General features: G+C 39.4%; 2 long non-coding RNA genes across 2 annotated transcripts in view; one reads left to right on the top strand and one right to left on the bottom strand.

The window, feature by feature from the left end:
* Window positions 1-20,125, bottom strand: part of LOC306667533 — a 58,310-nt gene extending 38,185 nt beyond the window's left edge. The window contains exons 1-6 of the long non-coding RNA XR_013765591.1: window positions 20,013-20,125; window positions 18,970-19,196; window positions 18,450-18,619; window positions 17,885-18,084; window positions 16,866-17,157; window positions 14,097-14,298 (exon numbers count right to left, since the gene is read on the bottom strand). This is a non-coding gene — a long non-coding RNA (uncharacterized lncRNA). The remainder of the gene's footprint in view (window positions 1-14,096; window positions 14,299-16,865; window positions 17,158-17,884; window positions 18,085-18,449; window positions 18,620-18,969; window positions 19,197-20,012) is intronic.
* LOC306667527 overlaps window positions 12,450-26,464 on the top strand; it is a 159,459-nt gene continuing 145,444 nt past the window's right edge. The window contains exon 1 of the long non-coding RNA XR_013765586.1: window positions 12,450-12,651. This is a non-coding gene — a long non-coding RNA (uncharacterized lncRNA). The remainder of the gene's footprint in view (window positions 12,652-26,464) is intronic.

Here is a 26,464-nt window from a genome sequence, read left to right as displayed (position 1 = left end):
AACATCATATCAAAATCTCTGGGACACTATGAAAGCAGTACTTAGAGGAAAATTAATTTCATGGAGCGCATTTAATAAAAGAAGTAAAACTCAACAAATAAACAACCTAACACTTCAGCTCAAAGCCCTAGAAAAAGAAGAACAGAACAGCACCAAAAGTAGTAGAAGACAGGAAATAGTTAAACTCAGAGCTGAAATCAATGAAATTGAAACAAAAGAAACTAAACAAAAAATTGACAAAATAAATAGTTGGTTCTTCGAAAAAATAAACAAAATTGATAAACCTTTAGCCACACTAACAAAGAGAAGATGCGAGAAAACCCAAATCACTAAAATTCGGAATGAACAAGGAAATATCACAACAGACAGGATTGAAATACAAAACATAATTAGAAGCTATTTTGAAAATCTATACTCCAAAAAAATAGAAAATTTCGAAGACATCAACAGGTTTCTAGAGACATATGAATTGCCTAAACTGAACAAGGAGGACATACACAATTTAAATAGACCAATTTCAAGTACTGAAATAGAAGAAGTCATCAAAAGCCTACCAACAAAGAAAAGTCCGGGACCAGATGGGTTCTCAGCCGAGTTCTACAAAACCTTTAAAGAAGAGCTCATTCCAATATTTCTCAAAGTATTCCATAAAATAGAAGAGGAGGGAACCCTCCCAAACTCATTCTATGAAGCCAATATCACACTGATACCTAAACCAGACAGAGACTCATCAAGGAAAGAAAATTTCAGACCAATATCCTTAATGAACATCGACGCAAAAATTCTCAACAAAATTTTAGCAAATCGCATACAAAAACATATTAAAAAGATAGTGCACCATGATCAAGTGGGCTTCATCCCAGGGATGCAAGGTTGGTTCAACATCAGGAAATCAATAAATGTCATTCACCATATCAATAGACTTAAAGTCAAGAATCACATGATTATTTCAATAGATGCAGAAAAAGCCTTTGATAAAATACAGCACCCTTTCATGCTCAAAACACTAGAAAAAATAGGGATAGTGGGAACATTCCTTAACATTGTAAAGGCCATTTATGCTAAGCCCATGGCTAATATCATTCTAAATGGTGAAAAACTGAAAGCATTCCCCCTAAAAACTGGAACAAGGCAGGGATGCCCTCTTTCACCACTTCTATTCAACATCGTTCTTGAGACTCTGGCCAGAGCAATTAGACAAACCAAAGAAATTAAAGGGATACGAATTAGAAAAGAAGAACTCAAACTATCCCTGTTTGCTGATGACATGATTATATATTTAGAGGAACCTGGAAATTCCACCAGAAAACTCTTAGAACTCATAAGTGAATTCAGTAAAGTAGCAGGTTACAAGATCAATGCCCATAAATCCAACGCATTTTTATACATAAGTGATGAATCTTCAGAAAGAGAAATTAGGAAAACTACCCCATTCCCAATAGCCTCGAAAAAAATAAAATACTTGGGAATCAATCTCACAAAAGAGGTGAAAGACCTCTACAATGAGAACTATACAACACTAAAGAAAGAAATTAAAGAACACCTTAGAAGATGGAAAGATCTTCCATGTTCTTGGATAGGAAGAATTAATATTGTCAAAATGGCCATACTACCTAAAGTGCTATACAAATTCAATGCAATTGCAATTAAAATCCCAATGACGTACCTTACAGAAATAGAGCAAGCAATTATGAAATTCATCTGGAAGAATAAGAAACCCAGAATAGCTAAAGCAATCCTTAGCAGGAAGAGTGAAACAAGGGGTATTGCAATACCAGATCTTCAACTCTACTACAAAGCAATAGTAACAAAAACGGCATGGTATTGGTACCAAAATATAAAGGTAGATCAATGGTACAGAATAGAGGACACGGACACAAACCCAAATAAATACAATTTTCTCATACTAGACAAAGGTGCCAAAAATATGCAATGGAGAAAAGATAGCCTCTTCAACAAATGGTGCTGGGAGAATTGGAAATCCATATGGAACAGAATGAAACTAAACCCATATCTCTCACCATGCACGAAACTAAACTCAAAATAGATTAAGGACCTCGGAATCAGACTAGAGACCCTGCAGATTATAGAAGAAAAAGTAGGTCCAAATCTTCACCTTGTTGGTCTAGGATCAGACTTCCTTAACAGGACTCCCATAGCACAAGAAATAAAAGCTAGAATCAACCACTGGGATAGATTCAAACTAAAAAGCTTTCTCTCAGCAAAGGAAACTATCAGCAATGCGAAGAAAAAGCCTACAGAGTGGGAGAATATCTTTGCCAATCATACTTCAGATAGAGTGCTAATATCCCGAATCTATAAAAAACTCAAAAAACTCTACTTCAAGAATTCAAATAATCCAGTGGACAAATGGGCTAAGGAAATGAATAGACACTTCACAGAAGAAGATCTACAAGCAATCAACAAACATATGGAAAAATGTTCAACATCTCTAGTAATAAGAGAAATGCAGGGGAATTCAAGATGGCGGACTAGAGGGTGGCTGCGTTTCGTGTTGCTCCAGGACTCAGGACTCAAGAAGAGGAGATATAGAGAGCCTTGGGACCAACTCAAAGCAGCCAGGCGAGAGTATCCCACTGGGCAGCCGTCCCGGACGGGGCAGGAGTCCTGGACGGGGCGGTAGCCCCAAAAGCAGGGATCTTTGCAAAGTAGAACGGCCGGCGAGGCGCCCCTCCCCCCGCGGGAGCAGTGATCGCAGACAGCTGGGAGCATTGGAGAGGTGGCTGTTCACCACAGCGCTTGGACTCGGCACAACCCACCCGCGCTCTGGGAGGCTGCCCAAAGGAGAAGGTGCTTGGTGAGCTGTTTGGACTGAACGTGACCACCCCTGAACACAGGGGGCTGCCCAGAGGAGAAGGAGAAATACGGGCTCGGCACATCGCTTGGAATTGGAGCAGCTGCGCCAGGGCTCTGGGCGGCTATCTGGTGGAACAGCGTGGTGAGTGGTTTGGTCCCAGAGCATCCGCTCCTGAACATAGGGGGGTTGTCTGGAGAAGGAGGAGGAGCGCGGCGGGGTGCTTGGGCTCGAAGTGACTGCACCAGGGCTACAGGAGGCAGTCGGGACAAGAAGGTGCACAGTGAGTTCTTGGGACTCGTGACGCACCAGATCTCTGGGTAACTGCCTGGTGGAGAAAGTGGTGCGTGGTGGGTCACTTGGTCTTAGAGCGACCGCACGGAACAACAGGTGGCTGCCGGAGGAAAAGGCGTGTGGCGGGTCACTGGGACTCGGAGCGATTGTAAGGGGCTCCAGGTGGCTGCTCAGAGGAGGGGCCGCATAGCCAGGCGTAAAGTGCAGAGCAGGGTCCTAGACGGCTTCTTGGTGGAAGGACCCCACAGACAAACTGAGGGGCGGAGCGAAGGCTCCAGGACTGCAGGCAGCTTCTCTGAGGAGAGGCAGCCGAAGGAGATTCGTTTGCGAAGGGTGAGGCTTCCAGGCCCAGGAGGTAGGTCCGGGTCCCTGGGAACATTGCAGAAGAAGGCTGCCCAGCCCAGGCGGTAGTTGTGAATTGAACGGAACCTCTGGGAGGAAAACCGACCAGCGAGACCTCCCCACCGGGTGACTCCTCCCTGTTGGGTGAGGTTCTCCCAAAAGGACCGTAAAATCAGAGACACAGGCCCAAACTGGTCTTGCATCAGCCCACAACCTACTTCCATTCTGGATGACCATTCATCAGCAAGTGAAGGTACCTCTGCCCACTAGCAGGGAATATACCCCACCAGAAGGCCACCACCCCTAGGGAGTCAGCTCCCTTGTGGAGCACTGCATTATCAACTTCCTCCAAGATTTCAGGCTACTGAAGACTAAGAGGGGATATAATAGAAATCTTCAGGGATATTATAAGACAATAGAGGAAATCTGCAATATCACAGCGGTCAACTGATACCTGAACAATATGAGAAAACAAGGAAAGAAAATGCTGCAAACAAATCTAGATGTTACATCAATGAAACCCAACGACAACATGTCAGAAGAAATGACAGAAAGGGAGTTCAGAATATACATAATTAAAATGCTCAGGGAAGCAAATGACGAGATGCAAGAGCAAATGCAGGCACTGAATGATCGCACCAATCAACAGTTAAAAGAGCAAATACAGGAAGCAAAAGATCACTTCAATAACGAGTTAGAGATATTGAAAAAAAACCAAACAGAAATCCTTGAAATGAAGGAAACAATAAACCAAATTAAGAACTCCATAGAAAGCATAACCAATAGGATAGAACACCTGGAAGACAGAACATCAGACATTGAAGATAAAATATTTAACCTTGAAAACAAAGTTGAACAAACAGAGAAGATGGTAAGAAATCATGAACAGAATCTACAAGAACTATGGGATATCATGAAGAGGCCAAATTTGAGAATTATTGGAATTGAGGAAGGCTTAGAGAAACAGACCAAAGGAATGAACAATCTATTCAATGAAATACTATCAGAAAATTTCCCAAATCTGAAGAATGAAATGGAAGATCAAGTACAAGAGGCTTATAGGACTCCAAATATACAAAATTACAACAGACCCACACCAAGGCACATTATAATGAAAATGCCCAACATACAAAATAAAGACAGAATTTTAAAGGCCGCAAGAGAGAGGAATCAAATTACATTCAGGGGGAAACCAATACGGATATCAGCAGATTTTTCAATCCAGACCCTAAAAGCTAGAAGGGCCTGGAACAACATTTTTCAAGCCCTGAAAGAAAATGGATGCCAACTAAGAATCTTATACCCAACAAAACTTACCTTCAAATTTGATGATGAAATAAAATCCTTCCATGATAAACAAAAGCTAAAAGAATTTACAAAAAGAAAGCCAGCATTACAGAACATTCTCAGCAAAATATTCCATGAGGAAGAGATGAAAAACAAAGAAACAAATCAGCAATGGGAGGAACCATCCTAAAGGAATTGTCAAATAAAGGAAGAACCAAGTCGTCTCAAAATAAATAAATAAATAAATAAATAAATAAATAAATAAATAAATAAATAAATAAAATGAACCAAATGACCGGGAATACTAATCATATCTCAATAATAACCCTGAATATTAATGGCCTGAATTCATCAATCAAAAGACATAGACTGGCAGATTGGATCAAAAAGAAAGATCCAACAATATGTTGCCTGCAAGAGACTCACCTCGTAGAAAGAGATACACATAGACTAAAGGTAAAAGGATGGGGGAAAACATATCATGCACATGGACTCAGCAAAAAAGCTGGGGTATCCATCCTCATTTCAGATAAGGTGGACTTCAAGTCAAAACTAGTCAAAAGGGATAAAGAAGGACATTACATACTGCTTAAGGGAACCATAAATCAGCAAGACATAACAATCATAAACATCTATGCCCCAAACAGTGGTTCATCCATGTATGTCAAACAAATCCTTCTCAATTTCAGAAACCAAATAGACCATAACACAATAATACTAGGTGATTTTAACATGCCTCTCTCACCACTGGACAGATCTTCCAGACAAAAATTGAACAAAGAAACCATAGATCTCAATAACACAATCAATAATTTAGACTTAACGGACATTTATAGAATATACCATCCAACCAAGAGCGAATACACTTTCTTCTCAGCAGCACATGGATCCTTCTCTAAAATAGACCATATATTATGCCACAAAGCTAATGTAAGCAAATACAAGAAGATAGAGACACTACCTTGTATTCTATCAGATCATAATGGTTTGAAGTTAGAAATAAATGAAAGAGTAAAAAACAGAAGCTACTCCAACACCTGGAGATTAAACAATATGCTATTACATGATGAATGGATAACAGAAGATATTAGGAAGGAAATTTAAAAATTCCTAGAGGTAAATGAGAACAAAGAAACATCATATCAAAATCTTTGGGACACTATGAAAGCAGTACTTAGAGGAAAATTTATTTCATGGAGCGCATTCAATAAAAGAAGTAAAAATCAACAAATAAACAACCTAACACTTCAGCTCAAAGCCCTACAAAAAGAAGAACAGACCAATACCAAAAGTAGTAGAAGACAGGAAATAGTTAAACTCAGAGCTGAAATCAACGAAATTGAAACAAAAGAAACTAAACAAAAAATTGACAAAATAAATAGTTGGTTCTTTGAAAAAATAAACAAAATTGATAAACCCGTAGCCACTCTAACAAAGAGAAGACGAGAGAAAACCCAAATCACCAAAATTCGGAATGAACAAGGAAATATCACAACAGACACGATTGAAATACAAAACATAATTAGAAGCTATTTTGAAAATCTATATTCTAACCAAATAGAAAATTTCGAAGACATCAACAGGTTTCTAGAGACATATGAATTGCCTAAATTGAACGAGGAGGACATACAAAATTTAAATAGATCAATTTCAAGTAATGAAGTAGAAGAGGTCATCAAAAGCCTACCAACAAAGAAAAGTCCAGGACCAGATGGGTTCTCAGCCGAGTTCTACAAAATCTTTAAAGAAGAGCTCATTCCAATACTTCTCAAAGTATTCCATGAAATAGAAGAGGAGGGTACCCTCCCAAACTCATTCTATGAAACCAATATTACCCTGATACCCAAGCCAGACAGAGATAAATCGAGGAAAGAAAATTTCAGACCGATATCATTAATGAACATTGACGCAAAAATTCTCAATAAAATTTTAGCAAATCGCATACAAAAATATATTAAAAAGATAGTGCACCACGGTCAAGTGGGTTTTATCCCAGGGATGCAAGGTTGGTTCAACATCCGGAAATCAATAAATGTAATTCACCATATCAATAGACTTAAAGTCAAGAACCACATGATTATTTCAATAGATGCAGAAAAAGCATTTGATAAAATACAACACCCTTTCATGCTCAAAACACTAGAAAAAATAGGGATAGTGGGAACATTCCTTAACATTGTAAAGGCCATTTATGCTAAGCCCATGGCTAATATCATTCTAAACGGTGAAAAACTGAAAGCATTCCCCCTAAAAACTGGAACAAGACAGGGATGCCCACTTTCACCACTCCTATTCAATATCGTTCTTGAGACTCTAGCCAGAGCAATTAGACAGACCAAGTAAATTAAAGGAATACGAATAGGAAAAGAAGAACTCAAACTATCCCTATTTGTGGATGATATGATTATATACTTAGAGGAACCAGGAAATTCCACCAGAAAACTGTTAGAACTCATAAGTGAATTCAGTAAAGTGGCAGGTTACAAGATCAATGCTCATAAATCCAATGCATTTTTATACATAAGTGAGGAATCCTCAGAAAGAGAAATTATGAAAACTACCCCATTCACCATAGCATCGAAAAAAATAAAATACTTGGGAATCAATCTCACAAAAGAGGTAAAAGACCTCTACAATGAGAACTACAGAACACTAAAGAAAGAAATCGAAGAAAACCTTAGAAGATGGAAAGATCTCCCATGTTCTTGGATAGGCCGAATTAATATTGTCAAAATGGCCATACTACCTAAAGTGCTATACAGATTCAATGCAATCCCAATTAAAATCCCAATGACGTACCTTACAGAAATAGAGCAAGCAATCATGAAATTCATCTGGAAGAATAAGAAACCCAGAATAGCTAAAGCAATCCTTCGCAGGAAAAATGAAGCAGGGGGTATCGCAATACCAGAACTTCAACTTTATTACAAAGCAATAGTAACAAAGACGGCATGGTACTGGTACCAAAATAGACAGGTAGATCAATGGTACAGAATAGAGGACACGGACACAAACCCAAATAAATACAACTTTCTAATACTAGACAAAGGCGCCAAAAAATATGCAATGGAGAAAAGATAGCCTCTTCAACAAATGGTGCTGGGAGGATTGGAAATCCATATGCAACAGAATGAAACTAAACCCATATCTCTCACCCTGCACAAAACTCAACTCAAAATGGATTAAGGACCTTGGAATCAGACCAGAGACTCTGCAGATTATAGAAGAAAAAGTAGGTCCCGATCTTCAACATGTCGGCCTAGGACCGAACTTCCTCAACAGGACTCCCATAGCTCAAGAAATAAAAGCAAGAATCAATAACTGGGATAGATTCAAACTAAAAAGCTTTCTCTCAGCAAAGGAAACTATCAGTAATGTGAAGAAAGAGCCTACAGAGTGGGAGAATATCTTTGCCAATCATACTTCAGATAGAGCACTAATCTCCAGAATCTATAAAGAACTCAAAAAACTCTACACCAACTATACAAATAATCCAATCGACAAATGGGCTAAGGAAATGAACAGACACTTCACAGAAGAAGATCTACAAGCAATCAATAAACATATGAAAAAATGTTCAACATCTCTAGTAATAAGAGAAATGCAAATCAAAACCACCCTAAGATTCCATCTCACCCCAATTAGAATGGCGATTATCAAAAATACAAGCAACAGGTGTTGGCGAGGATGTGGGGAGAAAGGTACACTCATACATTGCTGGTGGGGCTGCAAATTGGTGCAGCCACTCTGGAAAGCAGTGTGGAGATTCCTTAGAAAACTCGGAATGGACCCTCCATTTGACCCAGCTATCCCACTCCTTGGCCTATACCCAAAGGACTTAAAGTCAGCATACTACAGAGATACAGCCACATCAATGTTCATAGCTGCTCAATTCACAATAGCCAGACTGTGGAACCAACCTAGATGCCCTTCAATTGATGAGTGGATAAAGAAACTGTGGTATATACATACAATGGAATATTACTCAGCCATAAAGAATGATAAAATTATGGCATTTGCAGGCAAATGGATGAAATTGGAGAATATCATGCTAAGTGAGATAAGCCAATCTCAAAAAGCCAAAGGACAAATGATATCGCTAATAAGTGGAGGATGACACATAATGGGGGGGAGGGAAGGGTTAGTGTTAGGGTTAGAGTTAGGGTTAGGGAGGGGGGCAAGTATGGAGGAAGGAAGTACTGTATAGAGGGTAAAGAGGGGTGGGAGGGGTGGGGGGAAGGGAAAAATAACAGAATGAATCAAACAACATTACTCTATGTAAATTTATGATTACACAATTGGTATGCCTTTGCGCCATGTACAAACAGAGAAACAACATGTATCCCATTTGTTTACAATAAAAAAAAAAAAAAACTGAAAAAAAAATTAAAAAAAAAAAAAAGAAAGATCCAACAATATGCTGTCTAAAAGAGACTCATCTCATAGAAAGAGATACCCACAGACTAAAGGTGAAAGGATGGGAAAAAACATACCATGCACATGGACACAGCAAAAATACCAGAGTATCCATCCTCATATCAGATAATATAGACTTCAAACCAAAGGTAGTCAGAAGGGATAAAGAAGGACATTTCATATTGCTTAAGGGAAGCATAAATCAGCAAGACATAACAATCATAAATATCTATGCCCCAAACAACGGTTCATCCATGTACGTCAAACAAATCTTTCTCAATTCCAGGAATCAAATAGACTACAACACAATAATACTAGGTGACTTTAACACACCTCTCTCCCCACTGGACAGATCTTCCAAACAAAAATTGAACAAAGAAACCATAGATCTTAATAACATAATCAATAATTTAGACTTAACAGACATTTATAGAATATACCATCCAACAAAGAATGAATACACTTTCTTCTCAGCAGCACATGGATCCTTCTCTAAAATAGACCATATTTTATGCCAAAAAGCTACTGTTAGCAAATACAAGAAGATAGAGATACTATCTTGTATTCTATCAGATCATAATGGACTGAAATTAGAAATAAATGACAGAATAAAAAACAGAAACTACTCCAACACCTGGAGATTAAATAATATGCTATTGAATGATGAATGGGTAACAGACAACATCAGGGGGAAATAAAAAAATTCTTAGAGGTAAATCAGAAGAAAGATATATCATATCATATCAAAATCTCTGGGACACTATGAAAGCAGTACTTAGAGAAAAATTTATTTCATGGAGCACATTCAATAAAAGAAGAAAAAAATCAACAAATAAACGACCTAACACTACAGCTCAAAGCCCTAGAAAAAGAACAGAGTAACACCAAAAGTAGTAGAAGACAGGAAATAGTTAAAATCAGAGCCGAAATCAATGAAATTGAAACAAAAGAAACAATCGAAAAAATTGACAAAGTTGGTTCTTTGAAAAAATAAACAAAATTGATAAACCCTTAGCCACACTAACAAAGAGAAAGAGAGAGAAAACTCAAATTACTAAAATTCGGAATGAACAAGGAAATAATCACAGCAGACACAAGTGAAATACAAAACATAATTAGAAGCTATTTTGAAAATATATACTCCAACAAAATAGAAAATCTCGAAGACATCAACAGGTTTCTAGAGACATATGTATTAGTTAAATTGAACCAGGAGGACATACAAAAAAATAAATAGATCAATTTCAAGTAATGAAATAGAAGAAGTCATCAAAAGTCTACCAACAAAGAAAAGGTCGGGACCAGATGGGTTCTCAGTCGAGTTCTACAAAACCTTTAAAGAAGAGCTCATTCCAATACTCCTCAAAGTATTCCATGAAATAGAAGAGGAGGGAACCCTCCCAAACTCATTGAAGCCAATATCACCCTGATACCTAAGTCAGACAGAGACACATCGAGGAAAGAAAATTTCAGACCAATATCCTTAATGAACATCGACGCAAAAATTCTCAACAAAATTTTAGCAAATTTCATACAAAAATATATTAAAAAGATAGTGCAACATAATCAAGTGGGTTTTATCCCAGGGATGCAAGGTTGTTTCAACACCCAGAAATTAATAAATGTAATTCACCATATCAACAGACTTAAAGTCAAGAATCACATGATTATTTCAATAGATGCAGGAAAAGCATTTGATAAAATACAGCATCCCTTCATGCTCAAAACATTAGAAAAAAATAGGGATATTGGGAACATTCCTTAACATTGTCAAGGCCATCTATGCTAAGCCCATGGCCAATATCATTCTAAATGGTGAAAAACTGAAAGCATTCCCTCTAAAAACTGGAACAAGGCAGGGATGTCCTCTTTCACCACTTCTATTCAACACTGTCCTTGAAACTCTAGCCAGAGCAATGAGACAGACCAAAGAAATTAAAGGGATACGAATAGGAAAAGAAGAACTCAAATTATCCCTATTTGCTGATGTCATGAATATAATTTAGAGGAACCAGGAAATTTCAGCAGAAAACTTTCAGAACTCATAAGTGAATTCAGTAAAGTAGTTGGATATAGATCAATGCTCATAAATCTAATGCATTTTTATACATAAGTGATGAATCTTCAGAAAGAGAAGTTAGGAAAACTACCCCATTCACAATAGCCTCGAAAAAAATAAAATACTTGGGAATCAATCTAACAAAAGAGGTGAAAGACCTCTACAATGAGAACTATAGAACACTAAAGAAAGAAATTAAAGAAAACCTTAGAAGATGAAAAGATCTCCCATGATCTTGGATAGGCAGAATTAATATTGTCAAAATGGCCATACTAAAAAAAGTGCTATACAGATTCAATGCAATTCCAATTAAAATCCCAATGATGTACCTTACAGAAATAGAGCAAGCAATCATGAAATTCATCTGGAAGAATAAGAAACCCAGAATAGCTAAAGCAATCCTTAGCAGAAAGAGCGAAGCAAGAGGTATTGCAATACCAGAGCTTCAACTATACTACAAAGCAATAGTAACAAAAACAGCATGGTATTGGCACCAAAATAGACAGGTAGATCAAAGGTACAGAATAGAGGACACGGACGCAAACCCAAATAAATACAATTTTCTCATACTAGACAAAGGTGCCAAAAATATGCAATGGAGAAAAGATAGCTTCTTCAACAAATGGTGCTGGGAAAACTGGAAATCCCCATGCAACAGAATGAAACTAAACCCCTATCTGTCACCCTGCACAAAACTCAACTCACAATGGATCAAGGACCTTGGAATCAGACCAGAGACCCTGCATCTTATAGAAGAAAAAGTAGGTCCAAATCTTCACCTTGTTGGCTTAGGATCAGACTTCCTTAACAGGACTCCCATAGCACAAGAAATAAAAGCAAGAATCAATAACTGGGATAGATTCAAACTAAAAAGCTTTCTCTCAGCAAAGGAAACTATCAGCAATGTGAAGAGAGAACGTACAGAGTGGCAGAAAATCTTTGCCATGCATATTTCAGATACAGCACTAATTTCCAGAATCTTTAAAGAATTCAAAAAACTCTACACCAAGAATACAAATAACCCAATCAGCAAATGGGCAAAGGAAATGAACAGACACTTCACAGAAGAAGATCTACAAGCAATCAACAAATATATGAAAAAATGTTCAACATCTCTAGTAATCAGAGAAATGCAAATCAAAACCACCCTAAGATTCCATCTCACCCCAATTAGAATGGCGATTATCAAAAATACAAGCAACAGGTGTTGGCGAGGATGTGGGGAGAAAGGTACACTCATACATTGCTGGTGGGGCTGCAAATTGGTGCAGCCACTCTGGAAAGCAGTGTGGAGATTCCTTAGAAAACTTCGAATGGAACCACCATTTGACCCAGCTATCCCACTCCTTGGCCTATACCCAAAGGACTTAAAATCAGCATACTACAGTGATGCAGTCACATCAATGTTTATAACAGCTCAGTTCACAATAGCTAGATTGTGGAACCAACCTAGATGTCCTTCAATTGATGAATGGATAAAGAAACTGTGATATATATATATATATATATATACACACACACAATGGAATATTACTCAACCATAAAGAATAATAAAATTATGGCATTTGCAGTCAAATGGATGAAATTGGAGAATATCATGCTAAGTGAGATAAGCCAGTCTCAAAAAAACAAAGGACGAATGATCTCTCTGATAAGTGGATGATGACACATAATGTGGGGTTCGAGGGGAGCAAGAATGGAGGAAAGAGGGACTGTATAGGGGGAAAAGAGGGGTGGGGGGGAGAAAAAAACAACAGAATGAATTAAACACCATTACCCTATGTAAATGTATGATTACACAAATGGTATGCCTCTACTTCATGTACAGAGAAATAAGAATTATCCCATTTGTTTACAATAAAAATTTTAAAAAAAGAAAAATTCAAATAAAAACTGGAAAACATTTTAAAATTATGTTTCTCATAAAGCATTTGTATCCATAATATATAAAGAACTAATATAATATATAAAGAATTGAGTTATAGGACTCAAGAATAATACAACCAATACAATTATATAATGAACAGTAGATTTGAATATCCAATTGTAGCAAGGAAGGCCAAGAAATGGTTAATAAGCATATGAAAAAGTACTAAATATCTTAGGTCAATGCAAATCAAAAACCACAGTGAGGGCTGGGTGTTGCCGCCTGCAGCAACGAGACCGTGGGAAAGAATCGGAGGACTGGGAATGACCGACTTCTTTATTTTTCTTTAGGGGTGCTTCCTTGCTTGCTTCTCTTTGCCTTGTAGACGGCTCGATGCCAACACCCCTCTGCCTTCCAGGATGGTTAAGGCCTGTCTTTGCCTTGTGAGACAAGACACCGGTGGGTCTTCCTGGTCCAAGTGCAGGTCTTGCGGGATGAAGTGCGGGGTGAAGTGCGGGTATGGTGTAGAGCGGCACCCCCAGGAGCCCTGTGTTCCCGCGTGCTCCCTCGTCTGAGCCTCATGCACGAGGTTCCTGGGGCCTCGGCTCAAGCGCAGCCAGGGCCGCTTGTGCACGTAAGGGCTGGGGAGGAGGCATCGGGCGCTAGCAGGTGGGACCGGCCCCCCTCACCCGCATGCCCACCCATGGTCTCCTCCCCAAACAGCCGCAAGCATGCCTCTACAGCTGGGGTTGTGGCTCAGTGGTGGAGCACTTGCCTAGCATGTGTGAGGCACTGGGTTCCATCCTCAGCACCACATATAAATAACAAAAAAAAAGGTTCATCGCCTAGAAAAACACTTTTAAAAAACCACAATGAGATACTACTATACACCTATTGGAACACTGTAATTAAAAAATAGAATACCAAGTGTGGTTCATACATTGCTACTAGGAAATAAAATTATATAGACACTTGGGAACACTTTGAGAGTTTCTTAGACTTAGAGGTGAACCTACCATGCAGCTGCGTTGTGCTCGTACACACCTGTAGTTCTGGCTTCTACAAGAGGCTGAAGCAGGAGGATCACAAGTTTGAGGATGAGGCAGGAGGCCATCCTCAACTCAACAAGACTATGTCTCAAAATGAAACGGGCCAGGTGCAGCTCAGTGGCAGAGCGCTTTTCCAGCACACACCTGGCTCTGAGTTCAACCTCTGGTACTGAAGACAAAGGGAAAAGAAATGGAAACTTACTGCACCATCAGGAATCCTAGATTTTTTACCATAATAATTGAAAACATATGTCCACAAAGATTTCTAAGACTTCAGAAACAAAAAAAAATAAATCCAGTGGGCATTGAGGGGGAAAAATTAAGAAACCTTTAAAGGAGAATCAGTTTGGCTTCATATTTCTATCTGGCAACATTCAGTATTTTTAGACAGTTAAAAAAAAAGTTGTTTTTTTTTTTTTTTATCAAATTTTTATCCAGATTTGAAGGCAGATATTTCCAAGTTTAGATTCCTGGTATATTTCTTGAAGAACTTATTAGTGATTAAAGTTCTGTGACTCAAATGGTAAATAGAAAATTTGGTTCAAAAAACAATTGCGGACATTAAACCCACTGCAAGCAAACCAAAGCTAACCAGCTAAGGGAATGATTAGAAAAAAGAAGATAAATTTTTATTCTCCAGGTAGAAAAATGATTTATCTAAAGTCAGATGATGGGAAGGTATAGAAGGAGGGAGGGTGTATAAACAGGCCAATGTCCTCATCTTCCATACCAAACAGACACTGTTCAAAGCTGGAAATCAGTATGAGACATATCAGTATATTACTCAAAGGTATAACAATAACACTGGCTAGCCAAACTTGGATGTGAAAAGGCGGATGGTCAGGTAGGACACAGAATTGTACTCATTTTCTTATTTTTCAAAGTGGAATCCAATATAAATCCAATTCTAAGGTACAAGATTATTTAGTGCATTGTGTCAATAATGTGGGATTGATTTTTCCATATTAAGAAAATAATACAAGGGAACAGAAAATGGAACTATTGATAAAGGACATATCTAAAACAAAGTGACTCCTAAGGTTAAAAATAAGAGGCAAGAAAAAGTCATACAAGACAAATTAGAGAAAGTAGGGATTTCATTATCAGACAGAGGTGAATTAAAGGCAAGGAACAGGGCTGGGGCTGGGGCTGTGTGGCAGAGGGCTTGCCAGCACGTGTGAGGCACTGAGTTTGATCCTCAGTACCACATAGAAATAAATAAAATAAAAGCATTCTGTTCATCTACAACAAAAAAATTTTTAAAACAAAAAGTAAAGGCAGGATCATTCATTGAGGCAAATTTGCCATTCCACATTGATGACCTAGCAGTCTTGACCATTTAGTTACCAAATAAAACATCTAAACAAGTAAAGAAGATCCAAAGGGATCACAGAAATAAATAAATAACAGAGGACCTTAATTGGCCTGTTTGCTACTCATGATAGATAAGTGGATTCAGAAAATCAGAGTATTGGGCATTGTAGGTGTCTTCCCAGTAACGATGCTTTAACCCTTCCCAGAGAGTGGGAGCCACAGACTGAGGTTGGGGTGAAGGTAGTGGCGGTGGAGGGGATTCATCCCATCTGGCATTCAGGAAGTAGGCCCTCACTGTTTACACCCCATCAGAACCTTCTCTTCTGGCTTGCCCGTGATTGCTTCTCAAGCCAGGCTGATACCAGGTACCACACAGCATGCTCTTACCCATGGTTACTCAAGAACAGACATGGCCAAATACCCCGACTTATGCCAACAAGTGGGGAAATTTGCTGAGGCTTCTGGACAAAGTTTCCTCAAAAGGCATGGTCTCTTCTGGATGCTGTTTTGTGGGACTCAGTTATGGAACTGCTCAGTCACCTGGCGAACTCCATGAGCAGGAAGAGCAGCCCAGGGAGTGTCTAGCACTGGCTAGGTCACCTGGAGGCTCACCATATCTCCGGGCTTCTGGCTATGTAAGCCAATAAGTTTCATTATTTCTTAAGCCAGTTTGAGTTGAGTTTTCTGTTGCTTGCAGTCAAATAGGACTGAGAGCATTTAAAAATTACGTTTGATTGAGATACACAAAACTCTACACCTGATACCAAAAATGCATCATGCTTTTAAAGGCCCATGAAAATTTTTTTAAATTGACGAGGTACTAGGTCACAAATAAATTTTATTTAAAAAGTGACAATACTACAGCTTCAATCATAGTATAATAAAATTATTAATGAGCAGCAAAAAAAAAACCCTAAAATTTCACTGTCCTAAACACTAATGTAGATGAACAGCAAAAACTAAAATGAATTAAGTTCACAGGATCACTATTTACAATAGTCAAAAGGAGGAAACAACCCCTATGTCCATTAACTGATGAATGGATAAACAAAATATGGTGTGTCCAAATGACAGAATAATATTCAGCTACAACAGGAATGAAGTACTTACATGTGCTATAACATGGATTATACTAAACAAAATGTGCCAGATACAAAAGACTACTTATTGCATGAATTCATTCGTACAAAAAGTCCTGAACAGTTAAATCCATAGAAGCAGAAAGCAGATTAGTGGTTACCAGTGACTGGGAGGAAGGGGTGGGTGGGGCACAATTTCTCTGTGAGGTGATGAAATTGTTCAGAATTAGACAGTGGTGGCGGCTGCACAGCTTGTGAATTATACTAACACTCACAAAGTTGGACATTTTAAATGGGTGACTTCTAGCATGTCAATTACAGCTCAATTTAAAAAGGGACCTACCTCTACCACATTCTCTTGGTCACAGAGATCAACCCTGGTACAATTCTGATACGATGACACAGAAGTGTAAATACCAGGAGGCATGGAGCATTTGGGGATTGTCTTGGAAGCTGGCTACCACATGTGTCTTCAAAAATTTATGTCCCGTTTCACTGCACAGCTCCTCCCTTGTCAAATGTCTCCACTTGGAAGTAGCTGCTGAGGGATCAACAGGAACATCTGTGCACTTCACGCCTTTCTTTGGCCAGTACAGGCTGCATTTCACAGTTCCTTCTCCATCCTAAATAATGTCCTGTTGAACAAGATTGATGTGATTGGGAAATTATCTTCTAACACACCTTTATGTCTTACTGGATTTTCCATTCTCAAGAATATAAGCATCTCAAATATAATAAATGATAGACACATTATCTCCCCAATCCTAAATGAGATTTATAAGGTAGAATTGCATATTGGAACTAGATTCTAAACCATGTAGTTGCATATTGGCCTAGATTCTAAACCAGTAATACTAACCACAAGGGTTAACATATATTCACTGACGTGTTAGTCCACATATTTCCTTCTATGATCCCATTTGATCATCACAACAACGCAATGAGGTAGGTACTACTACCAATATGTTACAAGTGAGAAACTGAGGCCAGAGAGGTTAATTAACATACCCAAGGTTACAAAAGTAGCAAGTGGAAGAGCAGCAACCAAAATCCAGGGCTGTTGGACTTGTCTAGTGCACTCATATTCTAACACACTGCCTTTCCAAATATAGCAGAACTGGTTAGGACCAAGCGGGGGTTCCAGATTTTTATTTATGTATGTTTTCATTAACTTATATACAACACCCATTCTATCTTTGCTCCAGAAAGGATCTGAAGCAGCAAATTCTCTTCTCGTGACCTTAAGAAATTATTCTCATCGCAGAAAAAAAAAAAAAAAAAGACTGCAGCTTTCCATGCAGGTCTTTCACAGGAAGAATAAGTGACTTTCCAGATTCCATTCCCAGGTACCTCTCTATGTACCTTTGAAGTTTCTGTCCAGCTGGTTTCCCTTTTTATCTCTCGCTATCATGGGAGATACTGAGCAAAACCTTTGAGCCTCAACTTCACCAACAGTTTCCTTATGAGCCACTTTGTCTCAAAAATGGCTTCCATTTCCAGCAGGGGGCGCTGTGGTTTGTCAGTGCAAGTGCTACACTTGGGCTTGCTTCCTTTAGCATACTCTGAATGGATGAATAGCAAGATAAATTTAGGATCTGGAATGTGCTGGAAGACCTGTTCATGCATTTTTGGTAAGAACTGGACAACCCCAACATCAAACACAGAGGCCTGGTTTTCTTGGAGGGAAAGGAAACAGCTGAGGTTTCTGCATTAGTATGAGAGGAGCATGATTTCAGGAGATACCCACATTAGCAAAGGATAAGAGACAGAAAACTCATTTAATGAAAAGTAATCTTAAGAACCCCACACTTATGTAGGGTCTCAGAATGAGGTCCTGCAATGTGTTCAAATGTCATGTTTCTATAGAGTTTGTAAAGGTGCAATATTTATTTAGACCACTGTCAGGGGTACTATTTCCTCCGCTTACCCTTGGCCACATGCTTCCTCAGGTGCAGTGTTACTGGATGACTGTTTTCATCAGCTTTTTGTTGCTGTGCCAAAATACCAGACAATAACAACACAGAGGAGGAAAAGTTTATTTTGGCTCATAGTTTCAGAGGTCTCAGTCCATGGTCAGCCAACTCCATTGCTCTGGGCCTGAGATGAGGCAGAACACCATGGTGGAAAGTTGGGGCAGAGGAAAGCAGCTTACTACATGGTAGTCAGAAAGCAGAGAGAGAGAGAGAGAGAGAGCACTTTGCTCTCCAGGGACAAAATATAAACCCCAAAGACACACCACCCAGTTACTCCTTCAGTGGATTAATGCACTGATTAGGTTGAGGCTGGCATAATCTAATCATTTCACCCCTGAATATTCTTGCATTGTCTCAAACATGAACTTTTGGGGAACACCTCACATCTAAACCATAATAGTGACGTTAGGTATTGGATCTGGGTAAGGTGAAACTGGGGATTCATTTAGTTGGGGGTTGACAGAATATACTTACGTGATTTGCTGCCATATCATTGGGTTAGTTATTATGAGGCAGCATGGTACAGGAGACCCCACATCAGGACATAAGGGTGTGGGCTCAGGGTTCTGTTGCAATAGGATTGTGTGCACAGCACAAGAACAAGGTCTGGAACGTGTGGAAGCAGAAGTTGGTCCACAGGGAATTCTCATATGTCTTGTTAGACGTTTACTACAAACTCAGGATTTGATTCTCATAGATTCCTAGGCAAAATAAAAGCATTCCTGGTAAACCAGGAATGTATTTAATGCAAACCATACATTTTTATGGCAATCACATGAAAGACTATTTCCAGAGTATAAATCTGTAGCACAACTATAAACAACAGTTTCTGTAGATAAAGTTTATATGCATCCCAACAGCCAATCATTAAAAAAAAAATTTTAACAACTATGCTGGAAGAATGAGTTATCTTTTCATAGAAAGTGTATTAAAAATGATTGTCACAGAAACAGGTGATCAAAGAGCCTGCAACCAAAATCTATAGGGAAAAATATTACAGACATGTGTCAAACAGTAAATTAATAAAAACATTAGGTGATATTTGTCAGTTTTAAAATTTTCTATGGTTACTTTATCACTTTAAATAATATTTTCACTCATGCCTAACTTATATTTGTAATGTGCTCTTTTGGTCACAATGAGCCTCTGAAATTACACACATTTCAGGTTTTGTAATGAATATGCCCCTAATTGTAGATGCCTTCTCTAATAAAGACAGTAGAAGGAGGGCAGAAATGAAACATACATTTTAAAAATTGTCTTATTTAGTAATCAGAAATTTTACTTTGGAATTTATGGCTTAGCTGCATGAATGTCCTCTTTAACTCAATTTTACTGAGGTATGGTTTATATATATAGATAGTAACTTGCAGAGATGTAAAGAACACATTTCAATGACTTTTGACAAACTGACCTCCAAATGAAGATACACGATTTTCATCATCCTCCAAAATCCCCTTATGTCACTTTCTAGTAAATTCTCTCCCACCCCAGGCAGATGATCTTCTGATTTTTACCAGCAGAGATCAGTTTTCCTGCTTGTGAACTTCACATGAGTGGGATCACAAAAGTAGGTACGCCTTCATGTCTGACTTTCTCTTTGGGCATATGAGTATCATTCATGGATTGTGTCAAGCTGCCTGGGGTAAGGAGTGCAGGTATCGACAAAACGTGATTTCTAGGCCTGTCCATGAGGGTATTTCTGGAAGAGATTACCACAGGAACAGGTGGACTGAGTAAAGAAGATCCACCTTCACCAGGGTGTGTGCGCACCGTCCCATCTGTTGAGGGTTCAGATGGGATAAAAAGACAGAGGAAGAATGAATTCTGTCTCTCTTCTTGAGCTGGGACATCCATTTTCTCCTGCCCCTGGACTTTGAAACACCTGAAACATGCCTACAGCACCCTCTGCCCCCTGGCCAGGGTCCCAGGTGTTCCAACTCTCCAAACTGCCAGACTTCTCAGCCTCCATAATCACAAGAGCCAATTCCCATAATAAATATGTCTTTCTCCTTCTCTTGTCTGTGACTCTTTATATCTATCTATTCAATCTAATTTGGTCTAATCTAATCTAATCTCCTCTTGGTTCTGGTTCTCTGGAGAACTCTAATACATTATTTTCGAGATCCACCCATGCAGTTTGGATCGGTAACCATTCCTGTTTATCCATGAGTACTATATTACCATTTCTCCATTTACCTGTTCAACATATGGATTATTTTCAGGTTTTGGCTCCCAAGGATAAATATGACATAAATATTTGCGTACGAGTCATTTTGTGAAGATACATTCATTTCTCTTGGGGAGGCACTCGGGAATTTCAGGGTCCTATGGCAGGTAGATATTTAACTTCAAAAGGAACTACTGAGACTTTCCAGAGAGGTTGTGCCATTTTAAACTCCATGATCTAATATGTGTGATGTGGTACCTTGTGGTTTTAATTTACATTTCCCTGATTCATAATGATGTTGAATGACTTTTTATTGTTTACTGACCATTCCTATATTTTTTATGAAATGCTTTCTTAAATAGTTTATCCATTTTTATTTGGATTCTCTTTTATTGTTGAGTTGTGGATTTTTTTTTTAAATAAATTCTGGATGTAAGTTCTTTGTAAGGCCTAGAGATACCCATTTATCTAGAGTACATTTTCCTTTTTTATCCCAATCTGTGGTTTGTCTTCAGGGGCTTTTTTAAAAATATACTTTTTATTTTGTAATAGTTTTGGAGTTACAAAAGAGTTGCAAAATAATAAAGTTCCTATAAACCCTCCACTCAGCATCCTCTGAGGTTAATAACCCATATTTCTCACAAACATGAAGTCTTCTCACTTATTTTTTTATTGATTTTTAATTTAATTCAGTTGTGGTTGGAAAGCATGATTACCACAACCAAGTTAATTAACACATCCACCATCTCATGTAGTGACCTTCTGTGAGTGTGGTGAAACTAAGATCTGCTGTCTCAGCAAATTTCAAATATTCAGTAGAGTGTTCATTAGATCCCCAGAATCTATTCATTCTGCGCAAGTGAAACTCTGTGTGCTTTGACTAACACCTTTCCATTTCCTTCACTCTCAGGCTCCTGGCAGCCACCATCTACTCTCCACTTCTAAGAATTCACCTTTTTTAGATTCCTATGAGTGATATCATGCAGGTGTTTGTCTGTGTTTGGCTTATTGCACTCAGCATAATGTCCATCAGGTTCATCTCATTACAAATGACAGGATTTCTTTCTTTTTCATGACTGAATAATAGTCCACAGCAGACCACATTTTCTTCACCTGTTCATCTGTCAATGGACACTCTGGTTGCATCTGCATTTTGATTACTGTGAGGAATACTGTGAGGAACATGGAAGGGCAGACACCTCTTTTGAGATGCTGATGGCCTTTGCATACACATTTAGAAGTGGGATTGCTGGATCATGTAGCAGTTTTAATGTCTTCTCCTTCATTTATAATTTTAAGTTTTCTCTCCTTTTTTCTTAGTCAAGCTGAAGTGCTTTCAGGGCTCACTGGGTGACCCGGGTCCTGGAGTCTACAGTGGAGATGGGTGTTCATTTCACTCTTCTTCCCTCGTGAAGGCTCTCTCTCCATGTCGTGTTGGGGAGGGGTGATGTCGTGTGAAACTCTCCCTCCCGCCCTCTGAAATGCCTCTCATTTCCGTGCTCCACACAGATGCATTAGCTGGCTTCCTTGGCTCCCGTGAAGTCCCTGTGAGCATGGGTGGATCGTGTGCGGAAGCTCCCATTCCTCCCTCTCGCTGCTGACGCGCCATCTCCTGTGTTTCCCTCTCTCTCTCTCTCTCTCTCTCTCTCTCTCTCTCTCTCTCTCTCTCTCTCTCTCTCTCTCTCTCTCTCTCTCTCTCTCTCTCTCTCTCTCTCTCTCTCTCGGGAGTGTGTTGGGCTCATTGGATGCGTGGGTTGGAAAGCTTCAGTCGTGATTGCTCCTCATGCCTCCCCCTCATCTCATTAGAGTGACATTGGTGTGATTAAGGGTGTCTCCAACTCCTCCGAGGGTCTGTTCATTTTTCATTTTTTCCTCCCTGTTCTCCAGACTACACCATCTGTAAACGTGGCTACAAAATTGTTGACTGACTTTCGCCTGCTGGAATCTAACGTGCTCCCACAGAGCAGGGGCCGCTCAGCTCTGGTGTCTCTTCTTGTGGGGTCACTCGTCCCATGGGGAACGCCCATTCTCAGGGCCACATCTGAACCTAATTATCTGCCAGACGCCCCGGCTCCCGGTACCATGGCTCAGGCCTCAACATCAGAATGTAGGGGCACACATTCCGTGCCTGTCAGTGGCACGCAGCTCCCAGGAGGCTCGAGGCCGAAAGGCCGAGCTACCTGGCACGCCCTGGGCCTGGGGCTCCCTTCCAGGCAGCGGAGGGGACGGTTCATACCTACTGAACACACATATCTTCAATGCACCATTTGCTCGTTAGACTTTCTGCAATCTTCATTTTTTGTCCACTCCACCTGCGTCCTGTGTTGGGCTAAATGTGGCGTCTCCTAGTTTTAGTGTAGTTTTGTGTATTCTTCCTTTATATCCATACCTTTGATTTATAAAGGTAGTTGCTGTGATATATATTTGTAGCTAACATAATATCACCCTGAATTGTGGTTCTTGGTATGAGGATTTCGCCGTCTCAGGCTTTTTTGTTTAGATTCAGCTTTTTCTGGCCTCATCTTTGCAATCTGCTTTCTTATCGCTTGTTGTCACTACACCTTTACTTCTGTGTTTTTAGTGCTGCTGAATCACAGATCCAAGTGCTTCTCCTGAGTACAGCAGAGTGGGATTTTGAGAGACGCCCTGAAGTCTTTTTCCTGTAGATCAGTTTCTACTTATTAGTATGGAAATGAGTAATGCCTTTGATTCCATAAATACCTTCATGTTATATTTACTGTGTGTTTTAATTGATCCACAGTCTCTGTGTAGTCTGTTTTCTTTGCTCTTCCACACTTCTTTTGGCTGGTATAAGATTCTGAAAGTGTCCCCCCATTGCCTCCCAGTCTTCGCCGGCCATTCTCCCCTGAGTGCCTGTGCCCAGCTTTCTCTTAGACACCCACCATTTTGGATGAGGAGCCACACTGCTGCAATACCACTTTATCTTAACTAGTATGTCTGCTGACCTTATTCCCAAACTCGGCCACATTCCAAGGCGCTGGGGGTTAGGACATTTGACTCTTTGGGGGACAGAACACATAACCACCTCTATCTTTATATCCACGGTAGTTGCCTCTCACTCTGCCCTGCAGTTCTTCAAGCTGAAAGAGTGTCAGTTTCTTTTGGGGCAGGGGGAGCAATCGTGGCCTGACCTCAGGCTAGAAGCCATCAGAATGGAAAACTTACACAGTGCTACCATTCTCTTCTGCCAGGTGTCTGTTCCCTGCCTCTTTTCAGTTATTCTCCAGTGCCTTCAAGTAGTTTTAAAAAAACAAATTTTGAGTGGAATTTAAGGTTGCCATTTGCAAAAAGTGGGCTCCAAAGTTCTTCCAATGTTACTGCAAGATTCTCATTTTATATTTTCCTTGGTTTTTTGTTTGCTGTTTTTTGAATCTATTCTTCTTCTGGGTTTTTAAATTTGTGATTCTAGGTGTGTGTTTTCATATCTGCAAAAGTTTAAGCCAGGCTGGGATTGTGCATCAGTTTCACTCCGCTTCAGAACTTATCATCAGTTGATGGGATTCTTTTCCAGCTGAAATGTGTTTTTACTTTTGTTCCCCTTCTCATAGTGACTCTGGATGTTGTCTGCCACGTCCCATGTATTTGGCAATGTCCTATTTTTTTTCTAGACCAGCAATAACAGGCAAGGGTAAGGATCTTAGAAGACTTACTGCATTTCACAGCCCAAGAGCACCCTCTTCTGTTCATTTAAAAGGACTGCGGTTTTTTAATACACTTTTTTTTTTTTTTTTTTTTTTGGTTGGGAGACAGGATAGGTTTCTGTCTTTTAATTTTGTTCCACTAGCTATTACTTTTAATTTTTAAAAATATACTTAACTTCTTCAGCTGCTAGCATGTTATTTCATGATCTGTGTGATAGTTTCAAGGGTGTGTTCACTTTGTGAAAATTTGATGAACTGTGCAATCACTATATGACCTAGTTATGTATGAATATTACACTTTGGTCAAAAGCTAAATAAACACTTAGGTCCATAATTCTCTAGTGACCATTGGAACAGTGTCATATTTAAGGAAGTTATCTTCTACACTCCAACTCTGTGACCTATTTGGTTCATTTGTTACTCCAAAAGTTATACTTTGTACATATGCCTAGAAAGTATATGTTATACATTTGAAAGTATCTTACAGATTACTTGTTTTCAAATAATCCAATGCTTACTGCTGCCAGTCTTTTCAAACTATATCTTCATCATTCATAAATGTTTTTCTCTTTTTGCACCTGTAGGAATTGAACGCAGAAGCTTTCTACCACTGAACCACTCTAGCCCTTTTTAATTTCTTCTAACTTTTTACCAATTTACAAAAAAATTTTAAATTCATGCATTATGCAAAATAGTGGAATCCTGTGATATATTTGTACATGCCCACAACATAATTTGACTGACTTCGTTGCCTGGTCCAGCCCTCTTTCATTTGAGACAGTCTCAGTAAATTGCTCAGATTGGCCTCTAACTGGAAATCCTCCTGTTTCAGCCTCCAGAGTCACTGGGTTTACAGCAGTGCACCACCACACCCGGGCTAACAATGAGTTCTTTATCTTGCAGGTGGCTGAAGTAGAGTATCAAGTCATTTTTAATGGAAAATAGCCACCATCAAGAAGCCTTCCTGCATAGTTTCACCATTCAAACCGGCACCACAGGGCACATCTAAGAATGTCTTTCTACTGTCTCATGGAAAAATCACCAAGTCATAAAAATTTCCCCTCAAAACTTATTAGGCAATATTCTTACATTTTCTAACATCATATATCATGATAGGATATGAAGACACCCTGGTTTTTAAAAATCCCATTGTGAAAATATGATTGGCTTTCTAACACTGATCCTATATCCTTTTTCACAATTTTTTGTTCACAATTTACCTATTAATTTTTCTGAATTTTCCACATAGGCAATTTCTTACATTGAACTGAGAGAGATTTATAATATCTTCTCTCAGCTGCTCTCTACAGGACTTTGCTCCCTGCAGTACTACCAACAGCAAGTGCCAGGAAGGGAAAAGCCAGGTGACCGTGGCTCCACCTCACCGCGTTCCCATCTCAGCATCCGGCCCTCTAATCCCACCTGGGAACATATTTTAAATGGGTATTGTACATCTTTTATAGTTGTACAGATTAATTCTTATGGAACTAATCTGAAACGAGTTCTTTCATCCTGGTAGACCAGAAGGGCAGCCGACCTTTTCCCGTTGAGAACTTCAGTTTTCTACCAACGTGCTGAGAGGATTCATTTTTATCCTTAAGTTTCAATATTCACTCAGACCCGTAGGAGGCTTGACGGCTGGATTCCATTAATTTGATGTTTCATGGGAATCCTTTCAACATGCAGATCCAAGCCTTGGGTCAATTCCATCAAATTCTATTCCATTTATTTTGTCCCCAAGTCAGTGACAATGGCTGCATGCCAAGGAGCGCTCCAACCAGGAAAAGCCACATGGACCTGCGTTTGCCATCCGTGGATGAGGAATCTCTTGTCTTAGGACCAGGCCCATATCTTCCCCTGGAATAACTTGCTAATCTCCTGTGTCGTCCACCTGCTCCTCACTGCCGAGTGTCCACCAGAACCAGCTCTCATCTTAGAAGAAACAACCACCTTTCACCACAATCCCTCAGCCCACGTTGCTCCCCTTCAGAGTGACACTTAACAAACATTCTCTCCGTTCTCTTTCCTCATGTGGTTCCTTCCCTCCTCGACTCCCTCTATCTGGCTTTCCACTGCACAACTCCACCACAGCTTCTCAGTGGAAGCCACTGATGGTCCCCAATTGCTAGCACTGTCA

The sequence above is a fragment of the Sciurus vulgaris genome (genome assembly GCF_902686455.1).
Source record: "Sciurus vulgaris genome assembly, chromosome: 8".
Lineage (NCBI taxonomy): Eukaryota > Metazoa > Chordata > Mammalia > Rodentia > Sciuridae > Sciurus > Sciurus vulgaris.
Note: the sequence above shows the minus strand (reverse complement) of the source record. Positions and strands in the feature narration are given on the sequence as shown.